Source organism: Zootoca vivipara, chromosome 13 (assembly GCF_965207765.1).
Source record: "Zootoca vivipara chromosome 13, rZooViv2.hap1.1, whole genome shotgun sequence".
NCBI lineage: Eukaryota > Metazoa > Chordata > Lepidosauria > Squamata > Lacertidae > Zootoca > Zootoca vivipara.
The window spans coordinates 9,419,681-9,435,448 of record NC_142596.1 but is presented as its reverse complement, the minus strand read 5'-3'; the positions used below and the strand labels follow the sequence as shown (position 1 = coordinate 9,435,448).

The 15,768-nt window shown below is 49.0% G+C and overlaps 1 long non-coding RNA gene across 3 annotated transcripts in view; it reads right to left on the bottom strand.

Annotated features, from left to right (window-relative positions):
* Nucleotides 1-13,213, bottom strand: part of LOC132593164 (uncharacterized) — a 34,172-nt gene extending 20,959 nt beyond the window's left edge. For 2 of the 3 annotated variants that reach the window (XR_015946916.1, XR_015946918.1), the window contains exons 1-3: nt 12,658-13,213; nt 6,341-6,393; nt 882-949 (exon numbers count right to left, since the gene is read on the bottom strand). This is a non-coding gene — a long non-coding RNA (uncharacterized LOC132593164). Of the gene's footprint in view, nt 1-848; nt 950-6,340; nt 6,394-12,657 lie in introns of all 3 variants that reach the window. The other variant, XR_015946917.1, reaches the window with a different exon arrangement.
* Nucleotides 13,214-15,768: the final 2,555 nt, after the last annotated feature.

Sequence of the window (15,768 nt, the reverse complement as noted above, 5' to 3'; positions counted from 1 at the left end):
GTCCAGCCTCCCCATAAATCTTCTTAGTGGAGCTCCCTGTTGCGACGGAGTAGCAGCGCCATCTTAAAAGGCTCAAATCACTTTCATTTTCTCTCATAGCCATGAAGATTTACGATTTATTTATCTTTATAGAATTTACAGCTTTTTCAGGCAGGAGACCCAAACATCCAACCATGAACTCTTGGTAAATTAATGGATCTCCTTGCCCTATAGCTGAACTTAGCTTCTGTCCAAGGAGTCTCAAGGGGCACCAACCACCACTGACTCTAGCGATGGAGAACCTAAGGTCCTCCAGATGTTGTTGGACTACAACTTCCATCATCCTTGGCCATTGGCCTTGGTGACTGGGGCTGATGGGAGTTGGAGTCAACAACATCTGGAGGGACACAAGTTTCCAACCCTTGATTTACGTTGACCGGAGATCAGTCTGGAGAGGCCAAGAAATGAACCGTGGGGCCATTTGCATGTTCAAAATCTGAGCCATGATGGTCTCTCCTCAAGTAAATCTGAGTTGAGACAGTAATTGTGGGAGCACATCATGCACATTCACCATGAAGTTGCACAAAGACCCTGTGAATCGAGCAAAAGCACCCAGGCACATGTTTGCGCAAGCAGAGAACATGAGCACAGGAATGGTCTTAGTCTAATACGCAGCTTTTAATTGCCAGTGTCTCCAACAGCTCACTCTAATGATACCCAAGTCACCATGTCAATTGTTCTGGCCTGGACGTTTTATAAATGAAAGATTTTATTTTTTTTTTAAAAAAACAAACTGCTCCAGCTTTGCCTACTGTACAGCCACCCCAAGGCCAAGTCATTAAAATCAGCTCCAATGGTAACACAATGACCTTTCATTAAAGAAGCAGCGTCGTCTGACTCACCACCCGCATTTGCAAGATTAATGGAAGACTTGCGCTTCCTCTTTCTCACATCGGAGATCTGTTGTTTTCTAATTAGAAAAGAGATGAAATCATCACTGCTATTACTAATAAACTTTACCCCCCTCCCCTGTTTTGCTGAGACAATGCTTTCCTCCAGGTATGCACAGAATCCATTAGCTCGAAATCCACATTTGGAAAATTGACCTACATTTTCCAACCTGGACAACTTTCCATTTAAGCAGTTAAGAAATGGAGGACACCGATTTTGTTCTGCCTTGTTTAGTGACCCTTTGGGCTGAGAGTTGTTAGGAGACCTCTGTTCCTCTCCCAGAGTGGTTTAAGAAGCAATCCCTCTTCCCAGGGAACTCTGGGAATGGCACCTCTGTGTGAGGGGACACTGGGAGTCTCCTAACACCCAGTGGCGTTGCAATGGGGGGAGGGCAGTGCACCCCAGGTGCCATGTCTGGGGGTATGTGTGACAAGAAGGCACCCCGCAGGGGCTCGCCCCGTCACAGCAGCGCAAGAAGCCATTGCCCCACCACATTCACATGTGGAGGATCCTCCATTCGCGGCTGCAGCTGCGAACAGAGGATCCCACTGCCTGCGGAATACCGCTATGTACAGCGCATGTACGGTGTTGGTACGTACGGAGCATGCGTCGTACGTAGCAACGCCGCACATGCGCCCTACGTAGCAAGGCCCGCCCTTGGTGTCACGATGGCTTCGGTCGCCCCTGCTAACACCTCTCAGCCTCCTGATCAAACTACAGCTCTCAGGATTCTTTCATGACTGTTTAAAGTAGTACAATCCTGCTTTAAATGCATAGTGCAGACGGGGCCAAGGATTGTTGTCCGCTTCACAGGTTGTGTAGTGGCTTCCTTTTAGCTATGGCACATCCCTTTTCTTATCTGGTCTATGTGTGCGCCTGGCATAGAGGAAGTTTGGATGGTAGGTAGCCTTCTGTGTGTGTGGTGTAGTGGTTAAGAGCGGTAGACTCGTAATCTGGGGAACCGGGTTCGCATCTCCGCTCCTCCACATGCAGCTGCTGGGTGACCTTGGGCTAGTCACACTTCTCTGAAGTCTCTCAGCCCCACTCACCTCACAGAGTGTTTGTTGTGGGGGAGGAAGGGAAAGGAGATTGTTAGCCGCTTTGAGACTCCTTCGGGTAGTGATAAAGCGGGATATCAAATCCAAACTCTTCTTCTCTTCTTCTTCTTCTACCAGAGAAGAAAGAAACAAAGAGAGAAACAGAAACACCAGAATGATCTGTCCTGAGTGCAGATGAAACTTGCAAGAGCAGGCCAATCTTCCGCTGCCCCCCCGCACTTTCCGCTCCTTCTCCCAGCTGTTCCCTAGTTCAGAAAAATCCACTGCCCTCATTTCCAATTCTGATTTAAATCCAATGAATATTTTAATATCAAACTGTTATTTCGCAAGGGAAGGCAAAGCTTCTCTTCCTAGCACTTCTTTTGCTCCTTCGTAATCTTCCGGTACCTTTCTGGGGGCTTCTCCTTCTGCTGGGTTTTCAATTTTCAAGGTGGATTCGAGAAGCAAGCTAGGTTTCAGGCTGAAGCAAAGCATTTGGGTCCGAAATAGGCATATCCCCTTCATGTCTGGTTCAAGATGTGAGAGGGCCCTCAGCAAAGGGCCCTCCGTTGACCTATTTGACCATTTCAGCTTCTCATTACCCTGCCCCGTCTTAAGTTCAGTTTTCTGCATTTCAACATCAGGTTAGCAAATTCATCATCATCATCATCATCATCATCATCATCATCATCATCAAAAATACTCCTTAAAATTAACTGGCATTTTAGTGCAACGTTCTCCTGATATACAAATTATTGCTTGCAGTTTTGCCTAATGCACACCTTTTTGCCAGAATTGTTCAAAGAAAGAGGAAGTGGTGCTTGAAATTGCCCCGGGACCACCTGGACATGAGTTTTGAGCAGACTCTCGCCTCCATTGTCCATGATCTTCTCCACTGTGGCGAGTTGCATTGCATTTCTGATTAAAGGGGAATGCACTGCAATTCTGCTTCTAAATTTGTGTCTATACCAGTGGCAGCTGGTACGCATTGGAACTGGTAGAGCAGAAGGCAGGGAGGCCCAAACAGAAGGTGGAGACAGAGCCAAGGAAAAGTCAGAGCCAACTGAGGACTCAGCTATACGCCTGCACATAAAACATGTGTGTTTTAATCAACGCTTACTCGTTCATGGGGGAAAATTGCAATCCCTGATCCCCATCATGAATGGGCTTCAACGGGTTACCCGCACCTGTCGGCGTAGGGTACACACACGCTGAGCCAGTCAGTGTAGTGCGCATGCAGCCCCGGACATCTAAGAGTATCACAGACCTGTTATTGCTCAATCTCGAGTAGTTGAACACCACTTGTCCCTCTAAGCAGTTTTGTGTTTTAAGTTCAATCTACAATGTGACACTGGGACGCGGGTGGCGCTAAACCACAGAGCTTAGGGCTTGCTGATCAGAAGGTCGTCGGTTTGAATCCCTGCAACGGGGTGAGCTCCCAGCTCCTGCCAACCTAGCAGTTTGAAAGTACATCAAAGTGCAAATAGGTAAATAGGTACCGCTCTGGCGGGAAGGTAAACGGTGTTTCCGTGCACTGCTCTGGTTCACCAGAAGCAGCTTAGTCATGCTGGCCACATGACCTGGAAGCTGTCTGTGGACAAACGCCGGCTCCCTCAGCCAGTAAAGCAAGATGAGTGCCGCAACCCCAGAGTCGTCCGTGACTGGGCTTAATGGTCAGGGGTCCCCTTACCTTTACCTTTTTACAATGTGACACTAGATGGCTATGGTGAGCCTTATGGAAAATTCAATGTTATTTGTTAAATCACTTTTTAAATAGCATTTTCAAAGCAGTTTTTTAATATGTGTCTAGATTCCACCTAAGCCTTGTATTGTCCCCATCTTCCTTTTCCCTGCTGAGTTCTATCAGAGGAAGACTGTGACTCAGGAGCACAGGAGCCAACTCCTATGGGCAGTGGGGGCTTCGGCCCCCATAGTGAAATATTTGAGGAGGCCGGACTCCCACAAAGTTGTTGGGCATTCAGATTCAAATGGCGGGTGGGCACTGCATCATGTGATTGATTGTGCAGGGTGGGGCTTACCTGGGCCCCCACAACATTTTATTCAAGTTGGCACCCCTGCTCAGGAGGAGGAGGAGGAGGAGGAGGAGGAGGAGGAGGAGGAAGAAGAAGATGCCAGCCAGGGCAGGCAGGCAGGCAGATGCAGGTTGGCTAAGAACTGACTGAGGTTGGTGACGCAATGCTCCATTCACCCTAATGCACTGGATATAAATGGGCACATAATGCAAATCTTTATCCTTTCTTAAGTGGCCACCCACCAAATTCCCATTTCCAGGGGCAATCAGAGAAGGGCTTTCATCAGTGTCATATTAAGCAGACTTCACACACCTAATGAGTCCGAGCGTTTTGTGGCAGTGCTTGTGTATTCATGCTTATTATGTTAATCTTTACAATATTGCTATTTTTTTTAATGCAATCAATTCCATCATGGCAGAGAAGCATTCATTGACTGGATGATTGAATACTTGGAACATGAGCTCTGCAAGGTTGCCAAAGGGGGTGGGGAACTGGGTTACTGGTGGCAATAAACAGGAATTTTGTTTATTGTCAACATTCCTTGGAACTGTCACATTTCCTTACCTTCCAAGTCCCGGACTGCAGAATCCGGGACTGGCAGCCGTGTGACACCGGAAGTTGCGTCGACGTAACTTCCGGTGTCGCTTTGCCCTTCTATGGGCACCAAAAATGGCTGCCACCGGCTTCGAAAGTCGCTTGTACGCATGTCAGGAAGTGCGTCGACGCAACTTCTGGTGTCGCTCCGCCCATCTATGGGCACCAAAAATGGCTGCCGCCAACACCGGAAGTCGCGTCTATGCACTTCCGGACATGCGTAGATGCGACTTTTGAAGCCGGTGGCGGCCATTTTTGGTGCCCATAGAAGGGCAAATCGGAAAGAAAAAAATGGCCGCCGGCAGGAGAAAATAACGGAGAAAAACAGGAGACGAAGTGATACGGGGGACCACCAGGAAAAGGTAAGTAAAACGGGAGTTTCCCGTGGAAAACGGGGTACTTGGCAGCTATGCATTTCAGGAAGGTTGTGCCAATTTGCATAGAGACACCCTCATATGATGTCCTTTTGTCACCTGGTCCTTTCAATCCCAGAGGATTAGTCTGTAATCCTGAGCAGAGAGCAATGGAGGCTGGTCTCTTAGGACAAATGGGGCAATAACCCACCAATCTCAGTCTGCTGTCAGCTAACGGGGGTGGCACTGGATGTCAGTTTCCTCTTTAGTCTCATCATTGCCTTTGGAGAACTCAGCAGGGAAGAAGATGTGGACAAAACGAGGCTTAGGCTGGATCTACACTGACCTTTTAAACATTATTGGAATGATATCACACCATATATTGGGACGCAGGTGGCGCTGTGGGTTAAACCACAGAGCCTAGGGCTTGCTGATCAGAAGGTTGGCAGTTCGAATCTCTGCGACAGGGTGAGCTCCTGTTGCTCGGTCCCAGCTCCTGCCAACCTAGCAGTTCGAAAGCACCTCAAAGTGCAAGTAGATAAATAGGTACCGCTGCAAGCGGGAAGGTAAACAGAGTTTCCGTGTGCTGCTCTGGTTCGCCAGAAGCGGCTTTGTCATGCTGGCCACATGACCTGGAAGCTGTACGCCTGCTCCCTCGGCCAATAATGCAAGATGAGCGCCACAACCCCAGAGTCGGTCACGACTGGACCTAATGGTTAGGGGTCCCTTTACCTTTTTACACCACATATTACACCAATTCTGATCTGACTGCACTGGCTACCAATTAGTTTGTGGGACCAATTCAAAGGGCTGGTTTTGACCTATAAAGCCTTAAATGGCTCAGGACTGCAATACCTCAAGGACCGCCTCTTTCCACATGAACCTACCGGGACCCTGAGATCATCTTCTGAGGCCCTTCCTCAGAGAGGTCCGGAGGGTGGCAACACGAAAATGGGGCCTTCTCTGCAAAGGTGCCCTGTCTGCGGAATGCTCTCCCCAGAGACGTTTGCCTGGCACCTTCAGGCGCCAGGCAAAAACATTCCTTTTTAGCCAGGCCTTTGGTTGATCTGATTGACATCCTATGCATAGCTGCCAAGTTATCCCTTTTTTACAGGGATTTTCCCTTATGCTGAATAGGCTTCCTCGTGAGAAAAGCGAAAACTTGGCAGCTATGATCCTATGCCCTTTTAAAATGCAGCTCTTTTTTGGGGTGTGTGTGTGTTATTGGGTTGTTGTTTTTATTTTGATTATATTGTGGTTTTATATGTTGATCTTGTTCTGTGAACCACCCTGAGACCTCTGGGTAAGGGACAGTATAAAAATTAAATTAAATTAAATTAAATTATTTCTAAAACATCACAGGGCATACTGGTAAATTAAAAACGTTCCTTACCTTTGGCAACACAGTTTCCCTATTGCTGGTAGCTGGTTGCTCTGCAGCGCCCTCTGTTGGCACATATTAATAACACATTATTAATAGCACATTATTAGCAATACATTACATTGTGAAATTCATTCCTTAACCCTTCCTTAATACTATAAACCACGAGTGTAGATCTACCCTTAGTAGGCTCTACCTGCCATTGGCTCTGCCTCCACCTACTATTGATCTCCCTGTTTCTACCTTGCCAGTTCCACACGGGCACCAACCAGAACTGGTAGAACGTATAAAAACCTTAGAGACACAACCCTTTGGCGGCAAAGACCACCAATATAATGACAATTATATTCCAGCAGAACATGTGCTGATGTGTTGTGTGATTAAGAGCGTTTGAATAAATGAAACTAAACCATTTTTGACAATTAGTACGTTTGCCACCATCTCCCAGGTTACTTTTATTACATGGGCATCCACCTTCTAAGAGACTTTCCTGAAATCACCCTGAGGAACCCATATCCCGGAAAGCTCCAACCATGGAGCTACATTTCTTTTAAAAAATGAATTAGATGCAGAGTTTGACATCCCTCGGTGTGCTTCTCATGCCAAGGCACTTTTTCTTCAAATGTTCCCCACTCTTTGAAGTTGCCGGCAAAAACGCTCATTGATCTGAATGCAGCAGGACTGAGCCCAAAGTCTGGTTCACTCGATCCAGAATAACCAAAAGCTTGCAAAGGCCAACTTCAGATTTTCTCTGATCATACGATTCTGAAAATAACTTAGAGGCAAAATTTGCTCATCCACACTTGATCCCTCCTTGAACTTGAAGTGATAGTCTTTCAGGTGCAATGTTTTGCAGTCGTTTTTAAAGTGTCAGAAAGAAAAAGAAGGCATCTCTCCCCGTTGGAGGGAGGGAGAGAGAGAGAGAGAGAGAGAGAGAGAGAGAGAGGAGAGATCCTCACTAGCGTTGCTTTGAAGTTTAGCTATAGTATAGGTGATAGCAGCCCCATAAAAAAAAATTCTGGCAGGATTTAGACCGTGAGCTCTTCCTCTGCTCAGCCTGAAGAACCTTTTCTTTGAATTTTGTCTACCCTTATCATAGAATCACAGAACTGGAGAGTTGGAAGCATGACCCCCTAAAGCAGGGGTGGGGGGCTTGCGGTCCCCCACAGGTTGTTCAGCTGCATAATCTCTGACCCATACCCTTCAACATTTCTTTGATGAAAATAGGGACATCCTAAATCCTCATTGTCAGGGGGACTCCTTACAGGGAGCCCCCCCCCCCAGTCATCCTGACGAGCACTTCGCCCAGAGGTAGCGTCAGCAGCGGGTCAGGAGGGAGTGGTATGGAGGGAGGGCTCCAAGACTGGAGTGTCTTTACTCGGGAGTAGCCGCAACAGTCCCCTGACAATCATCATCATCACCACCACCACCATTATCATCACCATCATCCTATTTATACCCCACCCACCTGACTGGGTTCCCCCAGCCACTCTGGGCAGCTTCCAACATATATTAAAACCTAACAAAACAGGTTGACAGTTGCTTATCTCCTTGGCTTGGGGGTTGGATAACTCTATACCAGCATAGCTGCCAAGTTTTCCCTTTTCTCGCGAGGAAGCCTATTCAGCATAAGGGAAAATCCCTTTAAAAAAGGGATAACTTGGCAGCTATGTATACCAGGCATAGGCAAACTCGGCCCTCCAGATGTTTTGGGACTACAACTCCCATCATCCCTAGATAACAGGACCAGTGGTCAGGGATGATGGGAGTTGTAGCCCCAAAATGTCTGGAGGGCCGAGTTTGCCTATGCCTGCTCTATACCCTCCAACATCAAATCAGAAACTGGGGCGGCTCCTGTAAACCCAGGACTGTCCCTAGAAATAGGGACACTTAGGGGGGTCTGCTGGGGACCCAGGTGGCACTGTGGGTTAAACCACTGAGCCTAGGGCTTGCTGATCAGGTCAGCGGTTCGAATCCCTGTGACGGGGTGAGCTCCCGTTGCTCGGTCCCAGCTCCTGCCAACCTTCGAAAGCAGTTCGAAAGCACGTCAAAATGCAAGTAGATAAATAGGAACCGCTACAGCGGGAAGGTAAACGGCGTTTCCATGTGCTGCTCTGGTTTGCCAGAAGCGGCTTTGTCATTGTCACAGTGGCCTGGGTGGGCTACTTCAGAGTAACGACTCCACACAGCTCTGCATTTTATCCTTTTATTGGTGCTGTGTATTTACAGTGCTAAAGGCAGTGCTATTTACAGAGAGTGGCACATCTTGTCAGTCTTCCTCAGTACCTCCGAATGGAGGTTGGCGCGTTTTCATCCAGCATAAAAGCTTGGGGAGACCCAGCCTCTTCCCACGACGTTTCTTGCGCAGATCGGCCTTCCCCCCTTGCTACCCCCTTCCTGTCCCACCTTGGGCAGTGGCTCCGCTACCTTGCCTGAGCCTCGGACACCACTTCCTGCTTCTCCACTTGAGGCGGAACTCTCCCTGCTTTCCCCAGCGCTCGGGGATGGGCTGGAGCTCAAGATGGGAGGGACCTCCCGGTATCCCCTGTCCCTCACAGTCATGCTGGCCACATGACCTGGAAGCTGTACGCCGTCTCCCTCGGCCAATAATGCGAGATGAGCGCGCAACCCCAGAGTCGGTCACGACTGGACCTAATGGTCAGGGGTCCCTTTACCTTTACCTAGGGGGGGTCTGCTGGCCTATACTGGTGGGGGCTGATGGGAGCTGGAGTCCAATGACCTGTGGAGGGGCATAGGTTCCCCACCCCTGATCTAAAGGTAAGAGCAAATAAGAGCCGAGTCTAAAGTTATACAACTGCCCCACTGAAATCCATGCAGAACAGCATAAGGTATCACCGCAGAGCCAATTGCGCAGGATGTGTGTGTGTGTGTGCGTGCATGCATGCCCATCTTTCCCTGTTGCTCTGTTCCCCACACCTTCGAGCCCTTGCTGCTGGCAGCCAGAAAACCTTTTGCAAAAGCAGCTGCCAGTCGCCTTCAACAAGGCAGGCAGGGAAGGCCGTGTGCATTCCTACCGCTGCCCACACTCTGGCTGCATTTGCGACGTGTTCTGCCGCTTAATTGCCTGCAATGGTCTTGATTTACTCTGATGGCATCCAGACGAAGGGCCTTGATGGAACGCGCCTCATTAACCATTCTGCAAAGCACTTTGTATCTTATCAGTCGGCAATGAAGCTGCCCGAACACCAGGCAGATTTGCAGCATTAGAACGACACGAATAGCTGGGATCTTACAAGATGGTTGCGGGGAGGCAGAGAACAAAAAGGGACTCTACGTAGTGTTTTTTTTTTAAAATCACCTTGGCTGAACTGAAGTAAGAGAAACATGGGTGTTTTTGATGAACTCTTCTCGCTTGAAATGGATTAGCCCCAAATAACCCATTAATTCCCCCTCAAAGTCAGGAAAGAGCTTGGGTTATTTCCGCAGCATCTTTCCTCCCTCCTCCAAACTGCTTCCTCCTTTCTGTCCCACAGCTGGCAGTTGCTAAAGCAGGGCTAATCCACCTCCAGATGTTTTGGACTACAACTCCCATCAGCTCCAAAGAGCACAGGCTGTGTTAGAGGAATGGCAAGCAGATAAGCAGGTGGAAAGAAAGAGCCGAACTCAGGGGGGGGGGTCATTCCCAGACCGTTGGAATCAGAGCCTGGGAACAACTAACTTCAGCAACATCTCAACGGAGCTGGGCTTTAAGTCATGGCTTCTTCTTTGGGTTTGGGGGCAAATCGTGCTTCATCTGATTTGCAAAGCATGGCAAGCTATGGTTACTGTGAACCAGGGAGAGCACATCAGGGAGGGAACATTGCCTGTTCTAGTTGGCCAGATCATGATTTGGATGTAACATGTCAACTGGACCAAAGGGTGCTTCCAGGTGATCACTAATTCTGGGACAGATTCAATCACACACCAGCAAATTCAGGTTGTGCAATTAAAGGTGACTTGGAGCTCTTCTACAACAAGCTCATTTCCTCTCCCCCACCCAAATGGACATTTTGCAATATGGAAAGTGAAGGGGATAACACTTCCTTGATGCAAAGGTGCCTAACTTTATAGGCACATGGGAAGCTGCTTTCTACTGAGTCAGATGGTTGGTCCATCTAGCTCAATTGTCTACAACTGTCAGCAATTCTCCAGGGTTTCAGAGAGAAGACATCCCCAGTCCTACCTGGAGATACCGGGGATTGAACCTGGGACCTTATGCGTGCAAAGCAGTTGCTCCATCACTGAGCTACTGCCCTTCCCTGCAAACAAATCAGAATGAATGCTCAGCCAAAAGCTGATGTCGTCTAACCTCCCTGCAAACAAATTGGAACGAGGGCTCAATAAACAGCTCGTCTGAATGGAGCCAAAGTCTTGGCGCTTTCTTTTTCTACTTGCAGGTTTCACTGGAAGGGTTTCATAAGAATTAAAATAACATCAACAATAGACTCAGTCCTCTTTGAAATGTTTTTGGAGGTCCCGTAGAGCAGGCATGTCCAACAGGTAGATCGTGATCTACCGGTAGATCACCGGACATCTGCGGTAGATCACTGGTTGATCATTGGCTCCCTCCAAAGTAGCTGAACAACTGTGGCTCCCCTAAAAAAAGCGCAACATTTTACCTCCTCCCAGCTCAACAACTTTGACCTGGACCCCCCAAAAGGGGGTAGATCACTGCCAGTTTTTAACTCTGTGAGCAGATCACAGTCTCTTGGGAGTTGGCCCACCCCTGCCGTAGAGGATTCTCCATTTTTATTTTTATTTTGGTGTTTCTGATTATGATATTACCTTCCTCTTGTGAGTGGGTGGTGTCATTTAGGCTACCATAAGGAATGACATTCAGAGATTTGAGTTTGCTTCTTAATAAATATAAATATATGACATTTTCTCCAGGGAAGTCAAGGCAGCCTCTAAGATTCTCCCTCTCCTCAATTTTATCTTCCCAGCTGGGACTGGATTTTCCTTGTTCAGGAGATTAGATCAAAGGCTCTTTGAAGGGGAATTGCAATCAGAGTCAGTCCCAGAGGCAAGTCGGCAGGATGAGCTCATGTTTTCTGTGTCCTTTGTATCTGAGGATGTTGTGCTGCCATCCTCTGAGTCCGAGGACTCTATTGCAGAGTCTCTATTGCTCAGTCAGAACAAAAGATTGCCGGAGCTGGTTCTTACCTATCAGGTTTAGTCCTGATGGCCACATGACCTGGAAAGCTGTCTGTGGACAAATGCCGGCTCCCTCAGCCTGAAGTGAGATGAGCACCACACCCCATAGTCAAATTTGACTGGTCTTACCTTTTTACCTTTAAACGTAAAGGGACCCCTGACCATTAGGTCCAGTCGTGACCGACTCTGGGGTTGCGCGCTCATCTCGCATTATTGGCCGAGGGAGCCGGCGTATAGCTTCCAGGTCATGTGGCCAGCATGACAAAGCCGCTTCTGGCAAACCAGAGCAGCACATGGAAACGCTGTTTACCTTCCCACTGTAGCGGTTCCTATTTATCTACTTGCATTTTGACGTGCTTTCGAACTGCTAGGTTGGCAGGAGCTGGGACCAAGCAACGGGAGCTCACCCCGTCAGAGGGATTCGAACCGCCGACCTTCTGATCAGCAAGCCCTAGGCTCAGTGGTTTAACCCACAGCGCCACCTGGGTTTTACCTATCAGTAAAAGTGGAGTTTACAGTGGAAGCAGAACTGCTGCTCCTGAGACCTTCAGCCAAAGGCCACATTTACACCATACATTTAAAGTCCTATCATGCCATCTTAAGGAGTCTTGGATTTGCCCAAAGAATTCTGGGAGATGTAGTTTGTTAAGGGTGCTGAGAATTGTTAGGACACTCTGCTCACAGAGCTACAATTCCCCGGGTGGTTTAACAATCAACCCCTCTTCCCAGGGAACTCTGGGAATTGTAGCCCTGTAAGGGGAATAGGAGTCTCCCAAGAACTATCAACACCCTTAACGGACTACAGCTCCCAGGGTTCCTTGGGGGAAGCCACAACTCCTTGAAGTGGTATCATAGCCCTTCAAATGCATGGTGTGAATGTTGCTGAACAACAGGAGAGTGCTATTTCCTTATAGCTCTTGTATGCAACCATAGCACCAAGAACCCTGTGAGGTGAGTTAGGCAAAGAAGGAGAGGGGAAGGGGGAGGGAGGGAGGGAGGGAGGGAGGGAGGGAGGGAGGGAGGGAGAGAGAGAGAGAGAGAGAGAGAGAGAGAGAGAGAGAGAGAGAGAGAGAGAGAGAGAGAGAGAGAGAGAGCCCAAGATCATCCTGTGGGCTTCAAGGCTGTGCGTGGATTTGACCCAGAGTCCACTATACCACTCTGGCTTTACTACTCACAATTGTTGTTGCTGTAGGATGATGGAGACTGCAGTCAATTCTGGCAAAGCTTTGCAACCAAATAGTGTACGGCTGGTGTCAGGCTTCAGGGAATCTGATCCCCCTCCCTCACGGCAGGCTGCCAGTAATGGAAAAAACCAAGAAACTCTTACCAAGGTATTTTATTCAGTATTCACAGAGATAGATGTAGGAAGCAGTCTCTCAGATAATGGCGTTACTCCGAGTAAAGTCACATGCCATCCATCTCTCCTTTTGTACACCATCCCTGCTTCGGCTGATCTGTGCTTTGTCCCTCTGAGCTTTCTGTTCTCCTACTCTCAATGCCCGCCGGATCCTGGGAAGGGGGGGGGTCAGGAATGTTTTCTAAAGACACTGAGTCTGTCAGCTGCCTCTCCCCTGGTTCTTCTTCTTCCTGCTGCTCTCCCAATATTTCCCAGATTCTCCCCTCCGCAGCCTCTGAACTATGACCTTCTGCAAACCACTGTTGTAAACCTATACTGTCCTCTGCTTGGGAAGGTTCAGGAGGAAGGGGGGGGCAGTCCCCACCATTCCTCCTTAGGCCGGTCCCTGACATCCGGACACATTTCTAAACCTTTCTTCTGCCCCTGCATGAATTTGCAATGTTCGGATTTCAGGCGACAACAATATATTTCCCCCCTTCGACAGTCTCACACCTGTTCATATTTCAACTTTCATGCAGTTGTTACACACTGCTCAATTCTGCTTACAAGTTAGGAGAGCTGGGAGGAAAACCATTGCCATCCATTGATTTTTTTTAAAAAGAAAACATCTAACACAGCAGAATTTCTCTTTTCTCTCTCCTCTTTTTTTTTATTTTAAAAAAAGCATAGCAGCGCTGCTCAGACAGAATAATCTTGTTAAAAAATCTCAGCGGGGATTGAACATAATTAATATGAGCAAATTCTTTTTGGAACAATCCCTCATTCACCTGCAAAATAAATCCACAGCTGTCACACAGTTCATTTCTCAATCACAAAGGGTGAGATTGCACCCGCCCCTTCCCACAGTCTAAAAAAATAAATAAATCAGGGCCATTTCCCTCCAATGCTGCCAGGCCAGATACAATTAACACAGACAAAAACTGCAAGTACAATAAATCCTCCCTGATCCTAGCAGGTCATTGTGTTGCTGTTTGCTGGGAGGAGGTGGTGGAGGTGGGAAAAAGAGGATTTTCTCCCTTGTCACAGCTATTCGTTGTTCCGAAAGAGCAGCGATGGGCAGCCATTTAAAGCCCAACCTGTCCTTTGTGATAGTTACTTCTTCCGTTGTGTGAAGTTGCGCCACAACTGCCTGACCTTCTCTGTTGCTTCACAGATGAAAATAAGGTAAAAAAAAGAGGTAAAGGTAAAGGACCCCTGGATGGCTAAATCCAGTCAAAGGTGACTATGGGGTTGTGGCGCTCATCTTGCTTTCAGGCCGAGGGAGCTGGTGTTTGTCCACAGACAGCTTTCCGGGTCATGTGGCCAGCAGGACTAAACCACTTCCGGCACAATGGGACACCGTGATGAAAACCAGAGTGCACGGAAATGACATTTATCTTCCTGCCGCAGCCGTACCTATTTATCTACTTGCACTGGCGTGCTTTCGAACTGCAGGAGCTGGGGCAGAGCAACACAAGCTCACCCCGTCATGGGGATTTGAATCGCAGACCTTCCGATCAGCAAGCCCAAGAGGCTCAGTGGTTTAGACCACAGCGCTACCCACGCCCACTGGCGGAGGAAGAGGAGCGGGGGGGGGGGGAGTGCACCGCCCCCCGGCAGCGCAATCCTCGTGGGGTGCCATCGCGGCTGCCCCTCGTCTGTGCTGGACGTCATGCCCCCGCCCCCCATGCGCACCAGCCCCACCCCCGCCTGCCCTCCACCCCCCGGTGCCAGAACACGAAGCTCCGTCACTGCCCACGTCCCTTTTAAATGAAAATATGAATCTGCACATAACATGCCTCTTTTTCTCCCATGGATCATGATGTCCATTGCCTCGTCCATAATCACCCATTGCCGAAGGCTTCACTCCATGTCTGTTTTGCTGCACATTGGGAAAAGAACAAGGCCCAGTAGGTGGCGCAAGCAGTCAGCTTCCTCTTCCATAGTCTCCATATTGTCATTATAGAGCTCAGGATTAGGGAGGACCATACCTGCCAAGTTGCTGTCAGAGAAATAAGGGACCGGGCCGGAAATAGCAGCCCGGAAGTAGCACTGCCACCATTTTGGAACTGGGCGGAGCATTCTCAGAAGTGACTAGCACTGCAGCCATTTTGGAACTGGGCAGAGCAGCATCAAAAGTTGCTTTTGAGCATGCTCCGCCCAGTTCCAAAATGGCCGCCGCGCCAGAATAAACCGGGGAAAAACAAAAAAATCCATTTTTTCAGCTAGGAACAGCTGGAAAACGGGGATTTCCCAGGGAAAACAGGAGAATTGGCAGCCATGGGGAGGACGATGGGGACAACACAAGAATTAGTGGGCTCCACCTATCAGTAGCTCTGGTGCCACCTACTGTTGGGCTCCCTGGGGCCCGTTGCAGCCACAGAAGAGCCCGACAGGGCCGGCTGTGGCTGCGGGTTGGCCTAGTGGGGCCTGCCACAAGTTCTGGAATACTGAGGGGGCCTGACCCCTCCTTGAAAATTTTGGGGTGCGTCAGCCCCTTGGCCTTCCCCTAGATGGCGCGCCTGCCACCTGCCCTGCCACCACCAATATCAATGCCGAATTCTGGCAAGATCGTGTGCAATTTTGGTGAAATCTGTGCCGATGCTGAAGCTGCTTCTCTGCCAGTTGCGGTGGCAGGTTGGGGGGGGGTCACCGATGGGGGAGGGATTCACCATACCTAATGACTGGGCACCACCCACCATTGGGTGTGGATCCGTTTTGCAACTCCTTTCTGAGCACAACTCCATACCCGCCAACATTTCTCTGATGAAAATAGGGACGTCCTAAGGAAAAGCAAGGGATGCGGGTGGCGCTGTGGTCTAAACCACAGAGCCTAGGGCTTGCCGATCAGAAGGTCGGCGGTTCAAATCCCTGCGACAGGGAGAGCGCCCGTTGTTCGGTCCCAGCTCCTGCCAACCTAGCAGTTCGAAAGCACGTCAAGTGCAAGTAG